At 41.7% G+C, this 27,466-nt stretch overlaps 1 long non-coding RNA gene across 4 annotated transcripts in view; it reads left to right on the top strand.

The window, feature by feature from the left end:
• LOC136620915 (uncharacterized) overlaps positions 1 to 27,466 on the top strand; it is a 756,434-nt gene that overhangs the window by 85,747 nt on the left and 643,221 nt on the right. For 3 of the 4 annotated variants that reach the window (XR_010791190.1, XR_010791189.1, XR_010791188.1), the window contains exon 2: positions 5,031 to 5,138. This is a non-coding gene — a long non-coding RNA (uncharacterized lncRNA). Of the gene's footprint in view, positions 1 to 5,030; positions 5,139 to 22,305; positions 22,388 to 27,466 lie in introns of those variants that run through there. The other variant, XR_010791191.1, reaches the window with a different exon arrangement.

The raw sequence follows: 27,466 nt of genomic DNA, 5'->3' as shown, positions 1-27,466 counted from the left end.
AGATCATTTAACTCATCTGGCTGTGATCTTCAGCACTTGGAAACTGATTTTCCTCTGAAGCCAGGAGTATTAAATGTGATTCCTTCTTCCAACTGCATATATCATTTTAAATACAAAGTGTACACTTCCCTGGGCATTTCATCTTTACTGCTTTAATGAGGCTGTGCTTTTCATAAATTACTCGAAGCGACCTTGGCCGTAGTGGTTTAGAACAAGTTTGGTCTGGGTCATTGTAAGGTGGATCAAAGCCTACGACACAGCTGCAAATAGCTAAGCTACAAGCAGGTATTAATATGAAATGCAAAAAAGACATAAAATACCTGAAACTCAATAGTGTTGTATTCACACAGAGCCATTGACGTGCAGTTAAATCTGCAGCAAAAATGATGGCAAAAACACAGTTTTAACTGCACCTCAACTGCAGTATGGGAATACACTCTTGAGAAAACGGTAAACTCAATAATTATGCATAATTGTCCTATGCAGATTTAAACCAAAGTGTTTAGAAAAGTGAAAAAGGGGGTTTCCCATCTAAACAAAAAATGGCATATTCCTAATACACAGTGGATATAAAAAGTGTACACACCCATGTTAAAATGCCATGTTTTTTGTCATGTTAAAAATATCTGACAAAGATTAATCATTTCAGGTTTATTTCCACCTTAAATGTGACCCATTATCATTCTCTTTTTTTAATTGGTGGGGATTGGTTTGTACTGCTGTATATGTTTTACAATGGCTCAAATGGTTTTTGAATTACCCTTGCCGATCCTCTAACACACCTAAAAGCTGCGCTGGAGGATCGCTGCTTCACGAAAGTAATGGTAGGTGTTTTTTTATTAGAAAAATACCTTGCATCGGCAAAAACGCACATTGGTGAGCGTGCTATCTGGCCAAGTTTCTTGGCTCTAGATCGCACTCAATCGTGTGTAGGTAGCCTTAGGGTCATTCTAATTACACTGTACAGATATATGAATAGACAGTATAGAGAACCTTCTTTCAAAATATGTTTATTAATTTTTTCAGTTCAACGTTACAAAATTATATAGGAGGGGCATCAATATACTTGTGTTACAGAGGACACAGGTTGATAAAAGATATAAACATCGTCCCTGGGATTATGTGCTCTTCTCCTCATGTTTATGACAAACCTAAAACCAACCGGTATCGAGAACTATTGAACAAACAATGTAGCCATAAAATTTAAACTCCAGTAGGCCTCTAGTTCCCTGGGACTTCACCAGGAAGTAACCGTCCTTCCAGCAGCTCCCAGACAACAGAGGGGATCTCCCCTTCTAACTGTATCCTACTGAAAAACTGTTAAATAAACTTCAATCATACCCCAAAAAGTGGAGTGGAAATAGACTAAAACATAACATAGAAACATAAACAAACGAAGACAATGATAGGAAGGGCTAGGAAAGAAAAGGGGAAGGTGGAGGGGGGAGGGAGAGGGGGGGGGGACTGGCAGTCCCTCGACTTCGCATGAAGTTTACAGTTAGTAGGATAAGTGAGTAAATGATAAGAAAAAGCTAGACGTTGTCCAACAATTTTTTGGCTTCTTTTACAAAGATCCGTCCGAAAGCCATTTAGGGAGAGGCGGAGATCCCTTAAAATGTATCCAGACCACCCAAATGGCGTAGGTGTTGACTGGCTCCAGGTCCAGCTCAAGATCAGAGCTTCTGAGATCCTCCATATATTTGATGGAATCTACAGCTTCCACCCAGGCAGCCCTCGGGATCGCTCCCCTCTGTCTCCAATGTTGGGAAATGATGTGGCGCATATCCATGATGAAGTGTCTCAGAAGACCTTTTTTGGCCCAAGAGATAGAGCCTGGTAATATAGAGAGGAGAGCGATCTCGGGAGTCCAAACCAGGGGGCACCTACATACTGCACCATACAACCTAATGTAGCAGTGCAGGGGAAAACACACCAGGCCACGACCAAATGCTGAGCGTCTTGTCTTTATTCAGACTTGATGAACAGAACATAAAGTACTGGCATTCTCCAGATAACATAAAATTCAAGAAGGGTCCTTTTAAATCAGCAGTCTAGCAATAGTAAACACAAAAGTCTTTTAGATCTCAATAGGGCAAAGTCTCAGTAAACCTTCCCTGCAGCGTGGTGCGGTGTCTCCAGCTCAGGGCTTTCACTCTCAGTCTCTGCTGCTCACACAGGCCATCTCTCCCTGAACTGGTCAGCTGCACCAATTTGTATCCACCACCTGTCCTGCTGAGGTTGAATTCCGTACCGAAGTGAGGAACGGACCGGATCTACATCACAGATGCTAGTAACCTCCGTGATATATACCTTCCGTCCCTCACTTCACCTCTCACCCTGCTACACTGGCGATATCTCCCCAGAGAGAAGCAGTTAGCGGACAGCTTCACCAGATATTTAACATTGGTTCCCAGAGGTACCAGCATCTCCAGCATTCATCTGGTACCTCGGGGAACATTCTGTGGAGTTTGTCCGGGGTTCTGTACCATTGCAAAACTATTTTATAGTTAAGTTCCTGTTAGCACAATTTTCGCTATTCGATATACTGTGGGGGCCATATTAGATAGGAATAATGTATAGGCCTGGAGACCTTTTCAAAAGCCCACACGTCTTACATCATGTGTCCCAAAAAGCTTCTCCCTTTATTTAGGCAGGTAAAAGTTTATATAAGGTTTTAAATCAGGAAGTTAGGTATTTTAGGATACAGTTACATAATGTTGTGTGCTGATAGGTCATTCTCATAGGGAGGTATTTGTGAGGTAGCTATGAGATCATTCACCCGGGAGGAGTTTCCCTTTAGCATGCTCTGTTCATTCTTGACTTGTTGTCCAAAGGAAATACTTCCTGTGTTTTCCTCCAGCCATCCATTTCCTGTCCCTTTACACAAAGACATTCCTTTTGCCACGCAATTGTAACTCGATCCCTGGAGATGTCTTCTGCCAAAACTGGTTTTACCTGGTTTTAGACACAATACACTGCTCCTTCAACTCTTGTGGGGGGGGGGGGGTGATGTTCCCTTCCCCCAGAGGTTTAGATTAGAGACACAATATAGCATTTTAGATTCTTCACAGCTGACAAAAATACAGAAAATACAGACAAAATGGTGAACCTCTCAGCCATCTCCCACATTCCTGAGCCTTAAAGGGGTTGTCCCGCGGCAGCAAGTGGGTCTATACACTTCTGTATGGCCATAATAATGCACTTTGTAATATACATTGTGCATTAATTATGAGCCATACAGAAGTTATAAAAAGTTTTATACTTACCTGCTCCGTTGCTGGCGTCCTCGTCTCCATGGTGCCGACTAATTTTCGCCCTCCGATGGCCAAATTAGCCGCGCTTGCGCAGTCCGGGTCTTCTGCAGTCTTCTATGGAGCCGCTCGTGCAGAATGCAGGCTCCGTGTAGCTCCGCCCCGTCACGGGCCGATTCCAGCCAATCAGGAGGCTGGAATCGGCAATGGACCGCACAGAAGAGCTGCGGTCCACGGAGACAGAGGATCCCGGCGGCCATCTTCAGCGGTAAGTATTGAAGTCACCGGAGCGCGGGGATTAAGGTAAGCGCTCCGGTAAGCTTTCTTTACCTCCCTGCATCGGGGTTGTCTCGCGCCGACCGGGGGGGGGGGGGTTGAAAAAAAAAAAAAAAAACGTTTCGGCGCGGGACAGCCCCTTTAATTGATATGGACATCTTATGGGTTAGGATGTAGGACTTGTTCCAGAGCTCTCCGGGGAATCGTTCACCGAGCGCCTCTTCCCATCTTGTCTCCCAGGACAGGCGAACCCCCCTCATCCTCTCGTTAACCAACAATCCGTACAGCAGAGATATCACGTGGGGCGGGGAAGTGGGGGCGACGCAGAGCTCCTCAAAGGGAGTAAGACCCGCTCTCAGCGAACCAGGGGTTCTGAGCGACCCCAAGTAGTCCCTCACCTGGAAATATTGCATCCAAGCTCCTGGTTTCAATCTGTGATCACCAGCTAGGTCGCCCATTGGGCGCATACTCCCAGGGCCCCAGACCTCTCAAGCTCATGGAAGGGGGCTGTTTGGTAGGAAAGATAATTCAGTTATCAACATTGTGCTAGGAATTTGAGGGGTTCCGGTTAATGGCGTCAAGGGACCAGGTACCGTCGCAACTTGTCTGCCTAGTACTATACCGTTCCAGGCTTCGGAGCTCAGGACGAAGGGTGAAGCCCCCTGTCCTCTCCAATCTACCCCGCCCGGGACCCAGAAGGCGCCCCCCAAATTTAGATGATTCTGGTCGGTTTCCAAGGTCACCCATGCTTTTTTGTTTGAATGATGAATTATATCTAGGATACTGTTTCCGATTGCTGCCCTGTGGTACAACTCGAGGTCTGGGAGACCCGCCCCTCCATAGAAATCTCACCAGGGCTTTCTGTAGCAGGGTAAAGAAACATTTGGGGAGGTCGCAGGGCACTGTCTGAAAAACATATAAGATTAGGATAGAGATCCTTCTAATGATCTTTTTATACCCAGGCCTGTAATAATGACAAGCAGGCATCCTCTTAATGTAGAGGAAAGGAGCTAGATGGGGGTTCTCGACCGGGTTGCCTTTTTTTAAAGAAAAAATATTGCAATTTTTAATAATGTAATAAGGCCTTAATGAGTTTATTTTCATAATTAGAACACTCCCTTGTAAATCTTCACATCTGCATTTGAGCATTCTGTTTTCTTGTTCCATTATAGGAACAGAATTCATCACGTGATGGAAACGAACAGTGCCTGACAAACTCAACTGACTATAATGGGGTCATTTGAGCTTCTTTTTTATAATCTTCATTCACCTATTAATATGTTTTCGGGAGGAACCTGAAGTACATGCAAGCATGGGCAGAACATACAAACTCTATGCAGATGTTGTCCATGGTCAAATTTGAACCCAAAATCACAGCACTGCTAAGCAACAATGCTATCTGAGTCACAAAGCTGTCTATATTTATTCTGTCCAGATTTATTGCGTGAATGGTCAATTAATAACTCAAATTTCAATCTGAATTTCATATTTTTTTCTTAATAGTCATCTCACACTGACAATATGGAACATTTATGAAATTGTATGAGGTATGCAACTGTTGGCAAGATAAAAGAGAATTACTGATTCTACTCAAACCCATCAAAATCAAAGGTAAGAGATTATTTAAATAGTTCTACATATATTAGGGGATTTTTAACTATCAAGTGACCTGTATTTAAGCATATAATTGACTGCATACATTTGTATAAAACCCCCAAAAAGCATATAATGTCATAATTTGGCTGAAACACAAATATACAGATGTGTCCCACCTTACCTTTTCAACTGGTTGGAGATATATAAGTGGTGATATTAGATTAGATATTAGAATTACATATTAAAAAAACTTTCTGATAGTGAAGTTGATGAATGAGTGGAACAGGTTGTCACGGGAGGTGGTGAGTTCTCCTTCAATGGAAGTCTTCAGAGGCTGGACAGACATCTGTTGGGGTTGATTTAGTGATCCTGCATTGAGCAGGGGGTTGGACCTGATGACTCTGGAGGGCCCTTCTAACTCTACCATTCTATGATTCTATGAGCGATGCCAACTTTTGACATTTGTGTTACTCATCTATAAGTCCATCGAGTTCAGCCTAATGTCCTGCAATGTTGATTCGGAAGAAGGTAAAAACCCCTATGAGGAAAAAGCCTTTTTTTCATCAGGGCTATAGACTGACAGCCCAAACACAGTCACTTCCCAAAAAAGACAAAGGGTAGAATCATTCAGAGACGATGTAACCAATCAATTCCAGCACCTAAACTCTTCATTATGAGCGTATTGTCAATGGACTCTTAACAAGTAAGACAACCCTTTTAAGCATCAAAAACTCATTGACTGGTTTAAGTAACGGCAAGTGTAAATATAAATATAAAGAAATTTCCTCTTTGTTATTTTTTGTGCTTCTTGATCAAGTAAAATTTAATGTCAACTGTGCAATGAATAGTAATTTCGCTTTAGTTTATGTAATAGGCTGTGTAGTGAAACAGTAGTTGTAAAATGCTGTTTCATGCAGTGACTGATACACGTGGGTGTGCTTCATTTAATGACTTAGAGTGAATTGGTTTCACTAAGAATTGCATAAATACTTTGCTGATACATACCCTGGCTTCCTTACATTAGGTGTCAACACGTAGTAATTCCAAATACAGTGCTGTTTTTACAAAATAGCATGTGTATCATTGTGTTGTAAAAATGAAAAAAGCTGATTGATATCATGATACCAAAGTGAAAAACAGAAGTAATCTTCGTGGCCCTCCTTACATAGACACTAATTTAGATAAATCAAGTCCTTAGATATGAAAATCAGAAATAGAACAAATTCTCTTCAGTGGTGGGCGAGAAGGGAAAATCCGCTCTAAGGGGTGCCCTGGTCCGGTCTTGATTTAGTAGTCATCAGTACAGATACCAGTAGGTTGGGAGGGCTCACTTGCCAAGAAAAATATTTCCGGGTTTATGACAGCCAGCTCTTGTAGGGGACGCATCAAATTACAAAGAGCTATGGCTATCTGGGAAGCATGGAAACAGAAATGTAAAGCTTAAGATCCTGTCAGACAGCTTCATTATGGCGACTTACCTCAATAAACAGAAGGTTCCATAAACCACCATCTTTGCATCTTAGCGGAAAAATAATGTTGCCTTGGGTTAAGGATCATGTTCTGTTAATTTCAACAATTCATCTCAAGAGGATCTAAAATATGTTAGCTGATTTTTCTCTGCAGAAATTTCTTAAAGGGGAATGGTCCCTCAATGCCGACTTTTCCTACAGTTAACAAAGATTTTGGGGAGTCCCAATAGTTGGTCTGCTTGCCGGAAGACAGAATGCACAGGTAGAGAAATTGTATTATGTTTCACCAAGACAAACCAGAGCTTCTAGATTCCTTCTATATATTTTCCAAATTCTCCCTGATTTCAAAGGTCCCAATGAAAGCCAAAGGCAGAAATGCTTCAAAACCCATCTTTGGCCCAAGTGAGTCTTGTTTCTCCTTCTGTTATGGATATCTAAGGACGAATACTGAAAACTGCTTATCAGTGAGGACCTAGTTCAGCAGAGACCTGTCCTACATCTAGAAAGCTAGTATCTTCATCACACTACGTGGAGGCTGGGGAGCTTATTTTAAAATCCTGGGGTCTGTCACAGCCAGTGATCTCTACATTTTTGAGCATGAAATCTGTTACATGTGAAATATATGGCCTTATTTGAAAAGACTTTCTTACCTTTCCAAGTAATAGGATACTTCAGGAATCTTTTAGTTAGTAAATAGTAATTACTATTTTGAATTGTCGTCAGACGGGTTTGGAAAAAGGTGCAGGTAGTGACCATATTTTCCTATCCCTGGGTGCAGAGGTTCAGCTTGTTTCAGCTAAGATTTATCCCCGGACTCATTATCTAATCCCTCCCTGGGACCTTAATTTGAAAGAATTTTGCCTGCCCTTATGAAAGCCTTGTCTAAGCCCCCGCAGGATGCCTCTTTACACTTCTTGGCATTCAAAGTGGCCTTCCTGTAGCCATCACCACAACCAGGAGGTTGGTGGAAATCTAGGCCTTTTTTTCTAACCCACCATATCTGTCCATCCTAGATGATAAGGTAATTCATAAACTTCATCCCTCTTTCTTCATCCCTCTCTCATTGCCAACAAGAGGATGTTCTCCATGTCTACTATACTGATGCTAAAAGTCAGGAAAGAGAATTTCATTCTTTAGATGTCAGATGTGTCCTATTCTATCTGGATAAGACAAAGTCTTTTAGGAAGCATGACCAGCTTTAATACAGTTTCAGAGAACAAATAATGGTTGTTAGGGCTAGTAAGATCACCACCCCTAGATGTATCAGGTTGAATATTACAAAATGTTACCAGCTCATGCACAAATCTCCTCTGCCTTTAGTTAGGGCTTCCTCATTGAGAACTGTCTCTGTGTCTGGGGCTGAGTGTGCATCAGCATTTTTGGAACAGATTTGCAAGGCTGCAACCTGGCCCAGTCAAAACTGTTTTGAAAGCATTACAAGTTAAACTCATTATAAGTTAGACTCAAGCCAACACTTGTCCTTTGGCCACAAATTTTTATCAGCGGCACCCCCGCCCTAAGTTTAATTCCGGTATTACTTCTCTTGGTGCTGCTGTCGTTAAGGTGTAGGAAAAAGATGATGATTATGCTTACCATTAATATGATTTTGCCAGCAACTTCCACAACAGCATGGAGGTTTTTTTTATCTACCCAAAGTTGGTTGTTTTTTTTTTTGGTTGGCCTGTTTGCTTATCTTTTCAGGTTCTTAAGTGCACTAAGAAACTAGCTGGAGAAGATATTTGGAGGGGCTTAGTTAAATGCTTCCATGTTGTTTTGGCATGGGCATATCCTCCTAGTAGTGCTGTTGTGCAGGTTACTGGAAAATCCAATTAGTGGTAAGAGTATTTATCATCTTTCCTTATACAAAAGCTTTCCCTGCTGGGAATTATATTGCATAAACTATTTTAAACTGGTTGGAGAATAGCTTATAGGACTCAAAAGTTGCCAAAAACTTATTTAAATGGGTTATCCAGGCAAACTACTTTTTTGGGAAGGTGCTTACTGTGGTGGAAAAACATAAAAGAAGTTATACTTGCTTCATCTGATTCACTGACGCTCTAGTTCTGACAGTGCCTGATCCTCCACTGCAACAGTGATGTTCCAACAATGGATCATGTGACCACTGCGTTTAATTAATGGCCAAAGTGAGACGACAATTGGCTTCGGTGATAACATGTCCCTGGTGTAGTAACATCATTGTGCAGCCAGAAGTAGAGGGCAGCAGGGGATTGGTTAGCTTCACAATGGAGTCGGCAGGGGATCAGATGAGGTGAGTATACCTTCAATTATGTTTTTACACCAGAGTAAGCAGTTTTCTGGAAAAAAAAACAACCTGTTTTTCTGGATAAGCCTTTGAATGACTCTTTTAGTGCCTTGTATAAGAAGTTTAGCGTTTTTGAGCAACTATCCAGTTTGACCCTTTGAAAGTCAATCCATTAAAGATGAATGGAGAGAGCGGTGTTGCTGTTAATACATAAAAAATAAGCGACTTACATAATTGTCTGCATACCATTCTGCTAGGATAGGATTGTTGCAGTGAGAGTGATGTAGTCGGAAACCCACAGATCCAGAGAGTGATTCGGCGCTTCCTAGTGATACGTCTTTTTTTGTGCACTGTCTGCATTCTACTTTTAGGGTGCCTACCCACTAGCGTTTTTTTTCACAGCGAAATTCGCAGGTTTTTTTTTTCTGCAGGGGGTCTATGGGACTTGTAATGTAAAAATCGATATCGCGATTTTGCGCGATCGCGATTTTAGCTTTGCCCCATAGCCCAAAGACCCCTGCAGAAAAAAAAAAAACGCTGCGAATTTCGCAGTAAAAAAAACGCTAGTGGGTAGGCACCCTTAGGGCGCCCACCCACTGGCGTTTGCGATTTTCGTGCGTGAAAAACGCAGCGTTTTTCGCGGCTTTTTCGCGGCATTTTTGCGGCTTTTTCCGTTAATTTACATTGACATTCATGGGTGCATTAAGAGAAAAATAAGGACACATATGCAACTGACAGTTCCTATTTTAAAAATTGCAACGGACTGAAAAAAAAAACGCCAGTGGACAGGAGTACCTTCAAAGCTAATTGCTCTTGAGAAAAAACGCAAAACGCAAAGGAAAAAAAATCACCAGTGGGTGGGAGCCCTTATACTTGCATTGAAGTTGACATTGATTAGCCATAACATTAAAACCACTGACAGTTGAAGTGAATAATATTGATTATCTCCTGACTATGGCAACTGTCAAAGGATGGCATATATTAGACAACAAGTAATTTGGCAGTTGTTGAAGTTGATGTGTTGGTAATAAGAAAAATTTGCAAATGTATGCACCTGAACAACTTTGATAATTGCCAAATTGTGGTGGCTAGACAACTGTGTCAGAGCATCTCTAAAACAGCAGGTCTTGTGGGGTGTTCCCTGTATGCAATAGTACCTTTTCAAAAGTAGTCCCAGAAAGAACAACTAGTGAGCTGGTTAAAGGGTCACGGGTGCGGAATACTTACTGATGCCCTTAGGGAGCAACGCTTTTCAGTGCCGAACAGGCACCTTCATCTGCCTGTTCACCTTTAAGTCCTGCAGCATTATGGAGCTCTGTATTGAATATAATAAAAGGGTCTGGCTCACATATTTTTAATTAAATTCCCTGATGTCTCCCTATTCGCTTCATTTTGAAGCAACAAGCTGGGAGAGGAACCTTATAGAAAGCCAAGGCTAGGTGAGCATTTTTAAGTCTCCTCAAACTTTAATATGGTGGTGGTGGGGTAATAACTGCCTGGTCAGGGAACTGGACAATTGCATTACATAATGTAGACAATGCATAGAAGACAAATGTTGAGAGTACAGTAGCTGCTGATTTATTAGTTAGATGCTTTGCTCCTACATCACATTTGACATTGTGCATGTTTCAGAGTTCAGAAAGTCAACTAGAGTAAAGTGTGTAGCATGGGATTCATCTTTTAAGTGTTCATACCCTTTGTACTGCTGGAATGGATTGAGTATTCTTTTCAATCCAAATTTTTTTGGCAGCCAGCACGGGTGCACCTGCAAATGTATTTATCCAGCTGGCAGCCTTCCATGTAATCTTCTGCATTAAGTCATTGCTTCAGAAAACCATTCACAGTAATAATGGCCCAAGCAGACGCTATCTTAAAAGGGGATGCTCTATTTCATTGATCAAGTCCTAATGACTGCGATAATGGGTTATCAGCTAGTGATATCCCTGTGCAGTTCTAGGATTCCATAGTTATGCACAAGAAATAATATGGGAAACAATGTGGTTTTATATACCTATCCGTCTCATGTTTCAGATTATTATTATGGGGAGAGATTTGTTCAGCTACATTTAGCAATGGATTTTCAAACTTCACAGTGACTATAAATCAGAATAAAAGCATATTTACAATGTTCTAATGTTCTGGAATAGAGGTACAGCTGTTATGGCAGGAAAGTGAAGATGTGCAAGTTAGAAGCAGGCCAGCCTTCCATGTAAATACATTTTACTAGCTGTATTGTGAAAGGTATAAATGAGAACTATTGAGGTCTGCTATGACATCAGTTTTTTTTTTGCAGTAAATATAGTATAAATTGCCAATATCTTAGGAAATTAGTGGATATTTATTGACTTTGTATCATTAGAATATTTTAATAGCATGTCCATATATATTGTACAAATACTCGCACCAATCAAAGATAGGACATGCGACTGCAAAGTTTGCATCTAAGGTCCGTGGTGCGAGAAAAGATAGGACCTGACCTATCATTGGTGCATGCCTTTCATAGACTCCTATGGGATAACACGCACCTGCGATTGTGAACAGACAGTTTCACAAGTAATTGGAATAGCTTGAAATCACCTGTTCATCTGTTCATGTGAACTTTAATGTAGTATAGTCGAGATTTTTTTTCACGCACCTATACTGCGCTAAAACAGTGCTTGTCTGAATGAATTTGCGAGATTAAACATAGAAAATGTATAATTCCATCATGAGTCGTTGTTGGCAACAAAGATACATCCCACCCTGAGCAGCCGTGATTGTAGTCTAAAACAATAGTGTTATGTAAATTAGTAAATTTCTACCATATAGTTATCACATAGTTTTAAAATATGTACAAATACAGTATAGCTCTTGTCTTGGAGAACTGGTCATCGCTTCTGACGTCGGGTCCCCAGGCTTGATTTCTTGTCACAAGTTGTTTAATCACCAACAGTTATTTTCACCACCTCTGCAAAACTGAAATATGTCTGGAATGCTCTAGTTATGTAAAATCGCAAGTTTTATTATATGATTAGACTTTAGCATATAAAATAGACACAAGATGCAAAATGGATACATATTTGCTACTCTAACAACTTTAACGTTGCATATTAACTTAGCATCAACTTTCTTAAAGCAACACTACTCAAAACATCTCAAAAAGTACTGTCTCTCTTAACTGGTGTTCCTTGTTGACATATACATGCCCAGTGCTTCTCTCTTTGGCGGCAGCAAGGCACATGTCCCAACACACAATTATCAGTATTTTTTGCAACTTCTCTTGGCTGCAGCATTGCGGTCACATACATCATACTTGTCCATAGACCCCAACCTCAAGCACTCCGTTGAAGCAGCATCCTCTATGCAAAATGCTACACACATCATAGATGTCACTTTAATCCAAATGTTGTGCTATCACAACACTGGAAGTTCCTTACTGGGGAAAATTTTACTCAAATCCACATTACTGCTCTCTACTGCGCCATTACAGATCCTGCATTATAGACACATCATACATGTTACACATCAGTATAAACACTTTGCATAACATCACAGCACACTTAACCCTTGCTCTTCTCAGATTATGGTGCCATCACTACGTCACGTTATCACAGTCCCACAAGTCCATCAACCCTCACCCTGGCCATAGATTTTGTGCTAGCAGTGTCACGGGTAGCATTAATGTCACTCTTGAAGGAAACCTCCTTAACTATCTATTTTCACCTCTTGTCGTCCAGTGAATGCCTTCAGCTCCACCATTGTGGTGTCCAGGACTACGGGAAGGGAGACTACCTTTCTTTCCACCCGCTGTGGATCACTTAACCCCAAGGATGCGGCCGGCCCTCCATCTACATCCCCCAGTTCTTCAGGCTATTGTCTCTCCTTTCAGCAGGTCCAGCCACTGTGCTGCTATTTGGATCACAGCAGGTGCCATGATACTTGTAGGCCTCTTCTGCGTCCTGCTCATGCAGGCCCACTGCACTGCTCTCCTGTATCCCCTCTGTGCTCTGTCACTTCTGGATCGGTGATGCAGCTCCTTTTCTTATAGTACCGCTGTAAGCTCCGAAAACCACCTTGGCGCTTCTGGGGGCAGGGCTTTAGGCCTACTACATGTTCCACTATGAAGGCGGTGTTTCTCTGGTGGTGACATGCTACTCGCTTCACTGCCTGCAACACCATGGGCTCTGACAAAACAGAGTCTTTTACCCTCTACATTTTCCCCTCTCTGGCTAAGACTCTTGCTTGTGAAGGGGCCTTTATACAGTGCCGCAGGCTACTTGTCAGCAGGCATTGGCAAGCGCCTTCTTTTCTTGGTGCTTTGGCGCCTGTCACCGCTCCCCTAACCGGATCCCAAACCGGAGGGAATGGGAGCAAACACTGCGGCTCCTGGGCTGCAAGCTGCTCTGTTGTAAGAGGGAGCACTATCAGTGCTACCCTCTTACAATTACATGCTATGTAATAGTATATTATAAGCATTGATTTCTACTTCACTGTATGATAATTTAATGTTATTGCACAGTGGTCTATGGTTTTATGTACTTATTTAAAAATAGTTTTCTGAATAAGACTTCAGAAGTAGCTAATACTGTTTCCTTTAACCAATAAACTGCATATTCACAAGGCTTAAAGGGCCACTCCACAGATTTTTTTTCTCAATTTTTTATTTATTATGTAGCTATTTCCTCAGTATATATAAGTCGGCTAGTGTTACTGTCATGTCTGCTTTGTGCGTGCAATAACTGCAAAACAAAATATAATATCTCTTGCAATGTTCACACCACCCTACCAGGAACCCCCTGAAGTACAAGGAGAAAATAAACAAGGGAGGGAAACTTTCCCTAAGGGGAACTAGAGGGTGACAACCCCTACCTAATAGTGGATGGCCCGCCCAGGTAAAGATGCATTCACCCTTGTGTCTTTGCCACTCACTAAAGGCTCATTTACACGCAAAGACAATCTTTCAAATGATTGAAAGATTGACAGTTTTAGCAATCATTTTGAATAAAGTACTAATGAGCGCTAATGCCCATTAACACTTTATCAGCTTTATTTGCGTGCAAATGAGCCTTCTGGAGCTGCTTGCAGAACTCAGCAGGTGGTCTGAGCTCTGCAATCAGCTAATTTGTTCTCGCAAGGGCTGTCACAGAATGTGTGCATGAATATAATGTATTCAGCAGCACCCATGGAGTACACAGTGTGCGGTCTGTGTTATCTACTATCCAGATGAACGATGGATTTTAAGCTTACGTCACAGATAACTCTCTCTGTGACGTTATTGGACCCCCGCGATGTAATCGTGGAGGGACAATGGGTTGCCATGGCAAGAGGATATCATATACTAGTGTCCTGGCTTGCCATTGCCTATGATCGCTATTACAAGCGATAAGACATTGCGGTACAGAAGTCCTGCAATGTCTTGTAGCAATCATAGCTGCTATGATAAGGGGTTTTTATTGTGTAAAAGTGGAAAAACCTAAAGAAATTGAATATTTTTGGTATCATCATGATCGTACTGACCCGCAGAAAATAATTATCTTGTCATTTATGCTATATGATTAACACTGTAAAAAAACAATGGCAGAATAGATTTGTTTTACAATACTTTCCATGCAAAAAGGTACCAATAAAAACTATAGTTTGCCATGCAAAAAACATACGACCTTGTTGAAGAAAAAATAAAAAAGTTATAGTTTTTGAAAAGTGGAGATGAAAATCCCCCAAAAAGCGTTGCGTCCTCATCGCCAAAATACAAGGCCGTGTCCTTAAGGGGTTAAAGACTGTCCACCTTCAAAACCATTTTTTTTTAATAGTCACATTGCCTCTAAATTGAAAAATGAAGCAATTTGGCAATAGGTCCTAGTGGAAAATATCCTATCATTTTGTCAACGTACAGAAAATGTAGCAGATGAAACTATTGTAGCCTAATCCTGTAGTCCTATGTACTTCCATATGTACTCTACTTTATGCTGATCTAGCAAGAAGTAAAGAACAGATAGATAGGTGTATGGCTACAGGATCACTGTACAGGGTTTGCTGTCTATTACCATAGGTCTGTACAGGAGTTGTAGACAGAACACACTAGGAAATGATGATCTATCGAGCCAATGCCTATTTTAGATGCATTGGAGCAATTTTAAAAAATGGTCACGGAGGTGGTAACAATTTTTTTATAGAATATAGCAGGTTTCAGAAAAGCACAATAAATATTGTAAAAACAGGCTGACTGTTGAAAACAACATGATATTACTCAGGTAATAGTAATTAGATCAGATAATACTTTCTCTCCCTCTTAGGACTCATGTCCACGGGCAAAATTGAATTGTGGAATCCACATGGGTCACCCACTCGCATGATCCTCAGTTCAAGATGCTCATAGACAGTCATTGGGCATCCGCAGGTAATTAAATCATGCACGCTGGAAAAAACGCAGCATACAGCATTTCCTGTGGCTTCCCGCTCAAACATCTTCCATTGAATCAATGGAAGCCGTTCTATCTGTGGCATGGACACAGCTGACACTGCATCCGCGCTGTGGATCCGCAGTAATGCAGTAGATTTTTTTTAAATGCATGCCACCGGACACATCCACCGTGCTGAAAAAAGAAGATCCGGTCACGACGAAGAAGATCTGCACGGCAGCTGGACAGGTGAGCAAATGTCTTTTTAGGCCTCATGGCTGCGGGTACAGATGGAATGCGCTGCAGGATTTCACACTTGGAAACTGTGTGTGCCGTGGACATGACCCCCTACTCTCATCTTTTCCTCACACTCTGACCTCCCAGACTTCTTGTGTCTCTCCCTTCCTCTCAAATTTCCTACCAGTCCTTTTTTCTTCTGGAATTTAAGTGCAACTGAAGGGATGGAGAGGGAATTGGGTTGGAGTATTCACTTATCTTCTGGATGAGGAAGCTTGGCCGGTGCATCCATTCGTGTCTTTTCGGAAAGTGGGAAGCATCTCAGTTTGGGCTGTTGACTGTAACGAGATAGGATTCATAGTACCTTGTAGGTGGCCACAAACGACACAGAACAGGCTTTCATGTCTAGGTTCAGGTTACGCCAGTTCTGTGCTTGGTTTAGACCGATAGTAAACACGTGGCATAGCCGTTCACCGTAGACTTCTGAGGTAGGGCTCACACAGTTGCTTGCTTTATCAATAGGACACATTAGCAGAAAATGAACACGTTAGCTTGAAAGGAGCCAGTGTCCAGTCTGCAAAACTAGGAAGTGAACCGAGCCAATAACATTCAGCAGTAGCAAGAGTTTTTTTTTCATATAATGGTTAGTAAAGGCAACAATAAACAGCCTCTTGCACCAAAGAGGGAACAAAAATTTCTGGTGGTATGAGCCAACTAGTAACCCTGCTATTGGGTGTATGCACAGACTCATGAACATGCGCTTACTGGGCTGCATTGGGTTCTCGGCTCACAATTGTTGCTCAGGGAAGAAGGATTCGTTGTGGGACTGGCTATGCCTGACAGGTGCAAATGGGAGAAGTTTACACAAACTTCTGAGCTTGAGCCCGTAGGGCTAATTATCTTCCACCCAATGACCGTAGGGCAAGGACACACAATTTGGCCTTCAAGGCCACAAAACTTCTCCCAACATGCCCGCAGGACACCAAAATCACTCCACACTGCTTACTTCCCAGCTTCCAGACCATCATTTCCCACCAGAGACAACCACTCTCCGAGTCCTTCGCTCGCTTAAAGTCACAAGTACACTTTTGAAACACACACACACATATATATATATATATATATATATATATATATATATATATATAATAAGTATGTATGAATAGGTGTATAATGGCACACTAACTGAATAGGCATCCCCCTTAAATAACCTAAAAGTCCAACTCTAAAGACAAGTATATAATATGTCATAGCCTTTACTTTGTTGCCACTTAGAGCTGTTCTGTATACAAGTTGTTGTACCTATATCTTCTGCATCTCTTCCTTATCCCACTTTTGCAGATTTATTAATCCTTCGGTTTTGCACCACTTTGCCCATAGGAGAGGATGGCACTTTATGAATAAATAGTAGCAATTGTTGTTGTTAACGTTAGCCGTTTAGTCGTTCACAACCTTCGGTGACCCTAAAGATGAGCTCCCTCCATGTTTTTTCAGTTTTGCACTGCTTCTTTAAGTTGTTTGATATCCATGCCAGTATCGGCTTAAACAGTATCAAGCCATTATGCAGGTTTTTTTTAACAATATAAATTATCATTGGCACACGCAGAATTTTGTTTTAAAGTGCTATGTAGAGGAAATTGCAAGGCGACATACTAGTATACAGCGTTAATATTTTAATCCCACTGCTTCTTTAATAACGGATTGACCATCTTGTGCAACCTGAGCCATGCAGAAACAGAAGTATTTCATAAATCAGTAAACCTTACTAACAACTGATTTAAAAACTCTAGGTCAGCGTTTGTGTACCAGTTTTCTTTGCCAGGACAGGCTTAGGCATTTTTTTAATTGTAAGTGAAGCCTTTAGGAATCTCTCCAGGTCTTAAGCATTGCTACTAAGAATGGATAAAAAAAACCTGCATGCCAAAAGTAATAAAAATCACCATAACCACAAATAGTGCATAAAGCATAAATGTGATTATACAAGGACAACTAGATTTCTTGCTGCATTTGATTTTTCGGCTTGGGTTTTATGACTTCTGGCTACTAATATCTGTCGTATCTAAATTTTGATAGATGGAAACAAACTTCTTGCTAAAAGAAAAGTAGCTCAGAGTTATATATTTTCTTCAGACAACAGAATCTAAAATATATTGAATTTATATTGATGGTGCCAAACAATGTATCCAAATGTAAGTATAAATATATTCACCGCCAATCATTTAGTAGCAATTCAGTCAAAGCATATAGATATGGCCAAAGGCGGTCAGTTGTTTAGGCCAAATTGAGAAGAAAATATGATCCATGATGTTGCTAATATTAGATTGTTGGTAACTTTAAAACTTCTGATTTCACACATCAGTCTAAGTTACACGGCCCACCAGCCAGTCTTTCATGGCTGCACACTGTCATTATAGAATGTTTTGCTATAGGCTAAAAAAAAGAAAAAACAATATATGCAGAGGAAACCAAAACTTGATTTTTATCCTGTATGTCAAAAATTAAAGCTTTAAATAGGCCCTGTTAATTCAACAAACTTTGTATAAATCAATAGTATAAGCTAAGATTAGAAACGCCATAGTATATTTTATTATAAAAATGCCTATTTTCAGCATTGTACTTCATTTTTAAAGTTTTTGTTATTCCCTGGTTATTATGGCCAATTAGAGGCCGCAGAGGTCACATACTTTTGCCCAGCTGTCCACTCGGATGTCACCGCCAATAACGGCGGCTGTCAGCTGCATCCCGGGGGTCCAGAAGAGGTTAGAATATCGTCATTTTTAAGGGCCCGGCTGGGGGAACGAGGTTATAATGACAAAACCCCTTTAATGATGCTAATGAAAAATACAATTTGTGCACAAAAAAAATAACCCTCATAAAGCTCTGTTGAAGGAAAGATAAAAAAGTTGATTTTTTTTTAACGTGGGTATGAAAGAACTAAAAAGTAAAAAGTGTCTGGTCCTTATGGGGTTAAGCATGTTCTGCCATGTCATTGAGAGAATGTTGTCTTTTAGTCTTTTAAGAACTTTGCTCTCCTTTGTTCTAGTGATCAGGGGATGTCTCAGCACTTGAACCCAGACAATTACAGCATCTAAAATGTCTCTATGATATGTCATAAGTTGTTTGAAGTGGGAACATTTCTCAAGTATGGATCTAATTAAGGCAAATACTTGTTGGGGAATGCCAGCTGATAGCTATGGAGTACTAGAGGGGCTGGATCTGCATAGAAATTGTACTTCCACATCATCCAGCAAAATACACAGTTTGTGTCCAACCACATCCACTGTTTATTCCTTGACCGAATACAACTGTGTTTTCACCAAATTATATTGGACTGCAAAAGCAACGTGAGCTCAGTAACATTCTAGATCAGTATTTCTCAACTCCAGTCATCAGGACCCCCCAATAGGTCATGTTTTCAGGATATCCTATAGTAAGAACACCTGTGGTAATGTCTGAGGTACTGCTGATAATTACATCACCTGTGCAATACTGAGGAAATCCTGAAAACCTGACATGCTGGGGGTCCCTGAGGACTGGTTTTGGGGGAACACTGACCTAGATTAAAGTTTCAAATGCCCAGTATGAAGTTTTAGATCAAAAGCCCAAATCACATCCATAACATTAAGGGTGCGTTCAGACATTGCGGAAATTTAGCAAAACCACAGGTTAGTTATAGCAGAAAGTCTGCAGCATTTTTTTCATCTATGTGTGAACGGGATTTGCTTCAATCCCATTCACTTTATAATAAATAATGCTGTTGCGATTTTGCAGCAGCATTTCCACAACATGTGAATGCACCCTTACATGGGTTTCTGGGACCTCTCTTATGTCCTACTAGAGCCCAAATGATCAATTTCTTGTTGCACAATATCAGTAATTTTTAGAGATGAGTGAGCGTACTCGGCCACGCCCCTTTTTCGCCCGAGTACTGCGATTTTCGAGTACTTCCGTACTCGGGCGAAAAGATTCGGGGGGCGCCGTGATTGAGTGGGGGGTTGCAGCGGGGAGTGGGGGGGAGAGGGAGAGAGAGAGGGCTCCCCCCTGTTCCCCGCTGCTACCCCCCGCGCTGCTACGCCTCCCCCCAGCGCCCCCCGAATCTTTTCACCCGAGTACTGAAGTACTAGAAAATAGCGGTACTCGATCGAGTAATTACTCGAAACGAGTACGTTCGCTCACCTCTAGTAATTTTAGTTCATGCTTTTCAAATTCACATTGGAGAAACACTGATATCTTGGAAAACAGTATAGCCTCTGGCCTACCAGAGCTTACATGCTGTGGATTTAGTTGCTGCCATCTTATTTAAAGAAGCACTTTTTTCTGAGAAATCATCACAGTATCACTGACCTAGCATGTTTGGCAGACCCCAAGGCCTGTGTTTAGGCATGTGGCAGACTAGCATGGCGAGGTGCTGATATGTGACAGAGAGCTGTCCTTCCCCCTGTTAACTGCTTACATGCCACAATTGCTCTTGATCATGGAATGTTAAGGGTTAAACGACAGGATCAGAGGTTTTTTCCACTCCTGGCCTTTAGATCAGGAGCTCGGCTGTCAGTGGACAGCCGAACTTTGGATCTACCTAGAATTAAATTCCAATGCCAACCTTAGACTGGACCGCCCTGCTTTAACAGTGGCCTAGTCTAAGGCCCCTTAGTGGGCACCATAAAACCACATATAGTTGGCCACTAAGGGGTTAAATATATTCATCTTGTATGTGTTTTATAGTAAGTTATAATCTGTAGAAGAGAACATACTGAGCATATAAACTCCTACAATAAAAGCCTACTAATAACTTCACAAACAACAATTCTTATCAAATATAATGCATCTGTAAAAAATAATTTTATAACAACTTTTCATTATGCTAATAATAAATTGATACTTTGTGCTACATAAAAGACAATTTCCATCCCATAATGTTTATCCTTTATAAGGTTATCCTGCATAAGGCAGAACATTCAACCGTGACAAGTTTACAATAAAGGCAGCTTACAAACCAAACAGAGAAAAAGGAAATTAAAAAGTAGTGAAAGACCCTACCCAGTAATTGGGCTGCGAGTCATGAACTTGAGGGTTATAAATCATTTCCACAAATTATTCTTCCTAAGTGGGGCCAAGCACAAGTGCAGTTAGCAGCTCAATAACAGGTCTATTTCCTATTATAGCTAATTGTGAAGCTATCATTACATTAAATGAAGCGTTACATTTGAACTTTCCGCATACAGGGCTGCTCATTTAGATGTAATCCATCTTTCACTTGATTTCTAGTTTTCGGCAACATCAATTCCATTTAATTCAATGAAACATGGAAAAGTAAGAATGCCCCACGTAAAGTTTTTCGGTTTCCTTTTTAGCATGCAAACCAACACTTTGCAGTAGCTTTTTGAACGGTTCACAGATATGCCATTTCATTTTGTGGATAACTTGGCCTGAATACCTATTATTGCTTCCACCGTTTCTGCCTCTGTCATCAACTGGGGAAAATGCTTTTATTAATTCAACAATTTTCTGACCTAAACAATGCTTGATGGTTTTCTTGCCTATTTCAAATCCCCCACAGCATCTTAGTGTTTGTTGTGGGGCGTGGGACCCCAAGTACTGGATATGGTCCTCTCTAGGGTGAGACCTCACAAGGCTGAGAGGTGCAGGCAGGATCCTTGGTAAAATAAAACTTTAAAGGGGATTTCCAGGCAGTGCCGGGATACATTAGGGTCGGAACGGAAGCATTGGCTCTTACCCCTGTGCGTTGGCCGGTGCTCGTAATTGTAGGCTGGGGTCTTATTGAAATCAATGGGAGCTGCACCTGCAATTACAAGCAACTGCCACTACATGGGTAAGAGCAGCGTCTTCCACTCTGACCCTGGTGTATCTCGGCACTGACAGCCAGTGCTGCCTGGAAACCCCTTTTAATCTTGTAAACTTTCTTTAATCTCCTCAGAAATAACAAACAGGGAGAAAACTAAAATCAGGCAGGAACGGGGCATGAAAGACAAAGCATAAACTGGCATGGTGGCTTGGGTTAGAAACCGGATCTGGACATGGCACAGATCAATAGAACATTGACCAACAAGCAATAACTTAGGAAACATACAGCGTATATATAGCAAACAGGTGAGTGGTGAAGTCCAGCATAGGAGAGATTAAAGGGGTTTTCTGGGGAAAATACCATTGATGACCTATCATCAATAGTTGATTGGCTGGGATCAGCTACCTGGGACTCCAACCGATCATCTGATTGTGCTTCCCACTGACAGCGCCGCAGAAGCAGCTGCCCCAAACCTTTGTAGTGGCCGGCGCTTGTAACTGCAGGCATAGCTCCCATTGATTTCAACTGATTATCCACTAGACTGCTGCAGCCAAAATCAGGCCCAACAGAAGCATCAGTGACACCATGATGAGTTTGTTGATTTTATATAGTTTTGGGTGCAGGGGACCTAAACTATATATAAAAAATAACCCAGAGACTACCCCATAAGAGCAAAACAGAGTCTTTAAAGCTTTACCTTTGTTTGTTTGGTGATAAAGCAATAATACATATAATGGCATTTAGTTTACAAAAAAGCTATGAAAACGGTTAAAATGTCTGTATTGTGTCAGTGTGTGAATTATTACAACTGATAATGTAGGGCAGAATGCTGTGGTTAATATACCATGTGTATGTAATAATTAAAAGCCATTCTACATGTTCATTTCCTTATTTTCAGTGGCTCCAATAAAAAAGATCTCTCACTGATCTATTACCGTGAGAAAATATTTTTGTCAGAATGCATTAGGGAGGGGCAGTGCCTTTATTTTAGTAATGGACCGTGGGAAAAATCTATTTGTTCAACTCGATTACTTAAGATAAGCGTAAAGATTATGCTTCTTGTAATGTTAGAATATTGCTCCAACACATCACTTGCCGGAGATGTAGAACTGAAGGTAGGAAAATCCTATTTGTCCAGATTTTTCAGGATTGTTATAGCTTTATCACTACTTTTCTGCTATTGGAATCCACACCGATGCAATATGGTAGATACATCTGATAATATATAATGAAGCTATTGTTAATTTTCCTTGTATTTTAAAATAACTGCATGGCTCCAAACTAATTGTGTCGAAGAAACCTTGTCAGCTCTGACAAATTAGTAAATTCTTGCATTCTCTGTAAATCAACAATGCTGGATCACCTTTTCTTAGAACTATGCATTGTACCGTATCTTTGTTACTCCTACTAGAAACACATGAAAAAGGTGACAATTGGGTAATACAAGTGGGGTAATACTGACAGCACTAGTTGGACAGTGTCAAAGTATGTAGGGACACACCCAATTGACAAAGGGAATGGGGTTGTCCCGCGGCAGCAAGTGGGTCTATACACTTCAGTATGGCCATATTAATGCACTTTGTAATGTACATTGTGCATTAATTATGAGCCATACAGAAGTTATAAGAAGTTTTTCACTTACCTGCTCCGTTGCTAGCGTCCTCGTTTCCATGGAGCCCGCCTAATTTTCGGCGTCTAATGGCCAAATTAGACGCGCTTGCGCAGTCCGGGTCTTCTTCTTTTCTCAATGGGGCCGCTCGTGCAGGATGCCGGCTCCGTGTATCTCTGCCCCGTCACGTGCCGATTCCAGCCAATCAGGAGGCTGGAATCGGCAATGGACCGCACAGAAGCCCTGCGGTCCACCGAGGGAGAAGATCCCGGCGGCCATCTTCAGCCGGTAAGTAAGAAGTCACCGGAGCGTGGGGATTCAGGTAAGCGCTGTGCGGATTTTTCTTTAGGTCCCTGCATCGGGGTTGTCTCGCGCCGAACAGGGCGGGGGGGGGGGGGGGGGGTGTTGAAAAAAAAAAAACCCCGTTTCGGCGCGGGACAACCCCTTTGGCCAGTTCCTATTTTTTCATGCATTTAAAGAAGGATAACAGAGGAATGACACAGCACCGAAAAGATGCTCCAGAATTATTCCTTGATGGAAAATTCAATATATATGACTATAATGAGATTCATCTGGCTTCGGCATGCTGCTTAAAGTTTCCCTAAATGAAGAGCGCAGTATGCTGCACTATTTCTTCTGTGATTTTTTGCTGGATCTGCGATGGAGGCTTCGAACAGAGCCTCCAGTGCAGATGTGAATATGACGTGAGTAGGTTTTGTTGTCAGTTTATCATAATTCAATATGTACTGGTCATACAAAGCTGTTAGGTGCAGTAGACACTTGGAGCTACATGATATACCAGTGAGACCTTGAAAAAAGGCTAGTAAAGCAGTAAAACCAAGAAATGACATAATTAAAGTGGTTTTCTAGGCAGTCACCAGGATACACCAGGTAAGCCACTGCTCCGATTCCTGTGTAGTGGCGGGCGCTCATAATTGCAAGCGCAGCTCTCATTGAAATCTCCTGTGCTTGAGTATAAGCGGAGTGTAGGGTGCCATTCTACGGCGTATCCAGCAGTGAGTACTACGTTTTTTTTTTCAGTGCCACTACAAGTGAAAATAAAGCATTGCACAATTCCCATATACGGGCACATTTACAAGTCAGAATCTACATTTAATTTTTTCTGCGTGGATTCCGCCTCTAAAACTATGGTAGGAATCTGCTGCTAGTCACGGATTTCTTCCACGGATTTGGCCCTTTGCATGGCATGGCTCCGCAAGTGAATTTAGCCCTTGTCAATGGACAAAATCTACATGGAGTTTTTTTTGTTTTTTAAATGCAAAAATCCATGTTGTGAAGGCAGCAGTGCTACCTTCACATTCAAATGAATGGGTCATGTATAAACGGATATTGACATGCAGTTTAGTGCAGATTTAGCACCAAATTCCACCCCAAAATATGCGGTGTGAATATACCCTAAATGTATAGGCTGTCCATGTAATGCATGGATGTGTCAGGTCCAGATTGTGAAACAATGTTGTAGCTGCTCTTCCTGGGTAATAGATAACATTGCATCGGTAATAGTATATCATTGCATCGAAAATTAAAAACAAAATCACCAAAAGTTTTTTTTTAATATTTTGATTTATACAGTACATCATTTTCTGATGACACATTCCCTTTAACTCAATATTCTTTAAAGAGAATCTGTCACTTTCTATGAGCCCCATAAAATAAAGTGATAGGCTAATAGAAAAGGCGCTGCTAGTTCTAGGGGGAGACTTTTTTATACTCTCCTGCCTGTTCCCTTGTTGTCCACTTGCGTACCCACCACATGGTATACAGAGCAAACTACTTTTACTTTATTGGATGTGCACACACTGTCCTCCCATCAATAGCGTGCTGCCAATGTAAGCAGACCATGAGACTGCTATGGGCTTGTAGGACAGGTGGACCTAGGGCTAAATTGCCCTACCCCCTGTCCCACCACTGACTCGAATCCCTACGTCCTGTGAATGTCCAGCAGCACAAGTTTTACTTACATTCTAGCTGCTGTCAACACTTCTTTCTAGAGTCATTGCAGGCTGCTCCGCCACCTTCTCTTGGCAGTACTACACTGAGAACAGGACGGAGAGAGCGGAGCAGCCTGCACTGACTGAGATTGTAGCATCCTGAGTAGCTGAAATGTAAGTAAAAACATGCTGCTCCATATTCGGTGGTAGGGGAGACACACAGAAGACTTCAGTACTATGGGGGCCACGAACAGGAAACTCTGTGCTGTGGAGGCAGAGAGTGAGGCTCTAGTGCGATAGGGGCCCACAGAGGTGAGTCTAGTGTAATTGGGGCCTACAGAGGAGAATCCAGTGCAATGTGGGGCCAAAGAGGAGAGACTGCAGTTCTATGGTGAGCATAGAGGAGACACTGGTACTACAGTGGGTTTCTCAAAGTCACCACCTGTGATCACTGGAGGCAACTGCACTGTGTAATCACTATAACTGTGTAGAGCTGGTGTCAACTATTGACAACTATATGGTGACTGTCTTATTTAGAGGTATCCTAGAGCTGATCTGCTGTAACTTAAGCCGCCACATTAGGGCAAGACAAGCGGTTTTTCTCGCATAGATGCAAAAAAATGGCTCTATTAGAACTAATGCTTTCCAATAAAAGCTGTCACATGTCCGTTTTTAAAAGCGAAAAAATTCGCATCTACAAAAAATAGGACAGCTTTTTTTTATTTGCACAAAAATGCGGTTTTCGTGCAAATCGATGCAAGTTTGACAGTAGGAAATCCTACTGTCAAACGCCTTAAATAAGCCCTAGATGCTGAAAAAAAAAAAAAATAATAATACATCATCTAGAAGCGCTGTCCAGATCCACAGCACTGTTCTTCATTTTCTTCTGGCCGAGGATTGAAAAATCCCCGCCTCCTAGAAGCACTGCCTCTGATTGTCTGAGCGCTGTGACCAATCAGAGGCAGTACTCAGCCATTCATTGAATCAGCGCTTACATGAAGCGGGATTTTTCAATCCCTGGCCAGAACAAGGGCTGTGTGGGGACCTGGAAGAAGACACCAGAGATGACAGCGCTTCTAAGGTGATGTATATATATATTTTATTTATCTGCAGCTAGACATGATTGATTTTTGGGGTATTTCAAGCCACCCCCAAAAATCATCTCTGCGGGAGTTGCCTTCAACCCATTGCTTTCAATGGGGTGGCAGCAGCACCGCCCCCATTGAAAGCAATGGAATAGCATCACACTCCTCTGCCACAGCTGCAGCTGTGGCAGGGGATTCCTTCATGCCCGTGGGGAGTCCCCTCATCACTCAACACTGTGGCACAGGAGCGCATCTCCCTATGTTTTCAATGGGGCCGGCGCTGCTGCTGCCGGCCGCATTGACAACAAGGTGAAACGTCCGGATGTGACAGCATTCAGGGGTTTCACATCCAAGGAATCCCCTGCTGCAGCTGTCACAGCCACAGCAGGGGATAGCGATCCTCTCCTATTGCTTTCAATGGGGCCGCACTATATGTGCGAATTGTAGGATCCAATTGACCACACAAGTGCAAATAAAAAACGTGTCAGAAGCTTCGGTCACTCGTTTTTTATACATGCGTTTTGTGTTTCGTTTTCACGGACCTATACATCCGTGAAAAAAATACTTGTGTGACCGAGCCCTTACTGATATTCTGCCTCTAATCAATCTATCTAGCTGGCTAGCGATATATATTTTTTATGGGTCGGTAGCCCAAAACTAAGTTTTGCTATGTGGCCCCCATGATTTCTGTGTACGCCTCTGACTCCCATTATTGGACTCATAGGTCCCAGCAGGTTGCCTTTAAATAGTGTTTGAAAATAGTCTTATTCTTTCAAACACCCCCCCACACACACCCTCAAAATAAAAAAATAAAACTTCCAGCTGCTTTCCCTTATTATCTGATAGTTTGCTTTGTTTGTAAAGAGTATGGGTAATATAGCTAAAGGGGAAATGTTTTCAGGCTTAGGGCTTGCTCACATGGGTGAATTTGCACCACATATTACACGCACAATATGCAGTGACTGGAGCCCTTTGGTTTCAATGGGTTAATTCACATGAGTCTATTTTTTATGTGATGTTCGATCGTGTGAAAAAGATATTGGCATGTCATTTTTTTGTGTTTTTTCTGCAAAAGGCCATTAAAGTGAGTGGGCCGGCGCAAATATACAGTGAATATGCAATGTGTTTATGCAACTGAAATACACTTATGACTGTGTAAATGAGCCCTTAAAATGGTGTAATAAAGAAAAAAGTATACTGACCTACTCCCCATCCAACTCTGGAGCCCCAGTCCTTGCTGCTCAGAACCTGGAAGCAGCCATCAGGCAGTCACGTACTGTGCACTGCGCACATGACTACTCAGCCAATCACAGGCTGCTGAAGTGGTTACACAGTGGGCACTGATGCTCCAGTACTGGATTGGATGCAGCTGGAGTAGTGGAGTATGCCTTATATTTTATACCATTTTAAGCCTGTACATTTTTTAAAGCCCCAAACCCCCCAATGCAGTTTCCTAGCATGGAAATCCTCTGATATCCCTGTTTTTCCTTACATCATCACGTGTAAATGAATGAGTTAAATGAGTAAATCAGTATACAATCTGTGTTG

The sequence above is a fragment of the Eleutherodactylus coqui genome, chromosome 3 (assembly GCF_035609145.1).
Source record: "Eleutherodactylus coqui strain aEleCoq1 chromosome 3, aEleCoq1.hap1, whole genome shotgun sequence".
NCBI classification, from domain to species: Eukaryota; Metazoa; Chordata; class Amphibia; order Anura; family Eleutherodactylidae; genus Eleutherodactylus; species Eleutherodactylus coqui.
The sequence above is the reverse complement of the archived record's forward strand: the minus strand, read 5'-3'. Positions and strand labels throughout refer to the sequence as shown.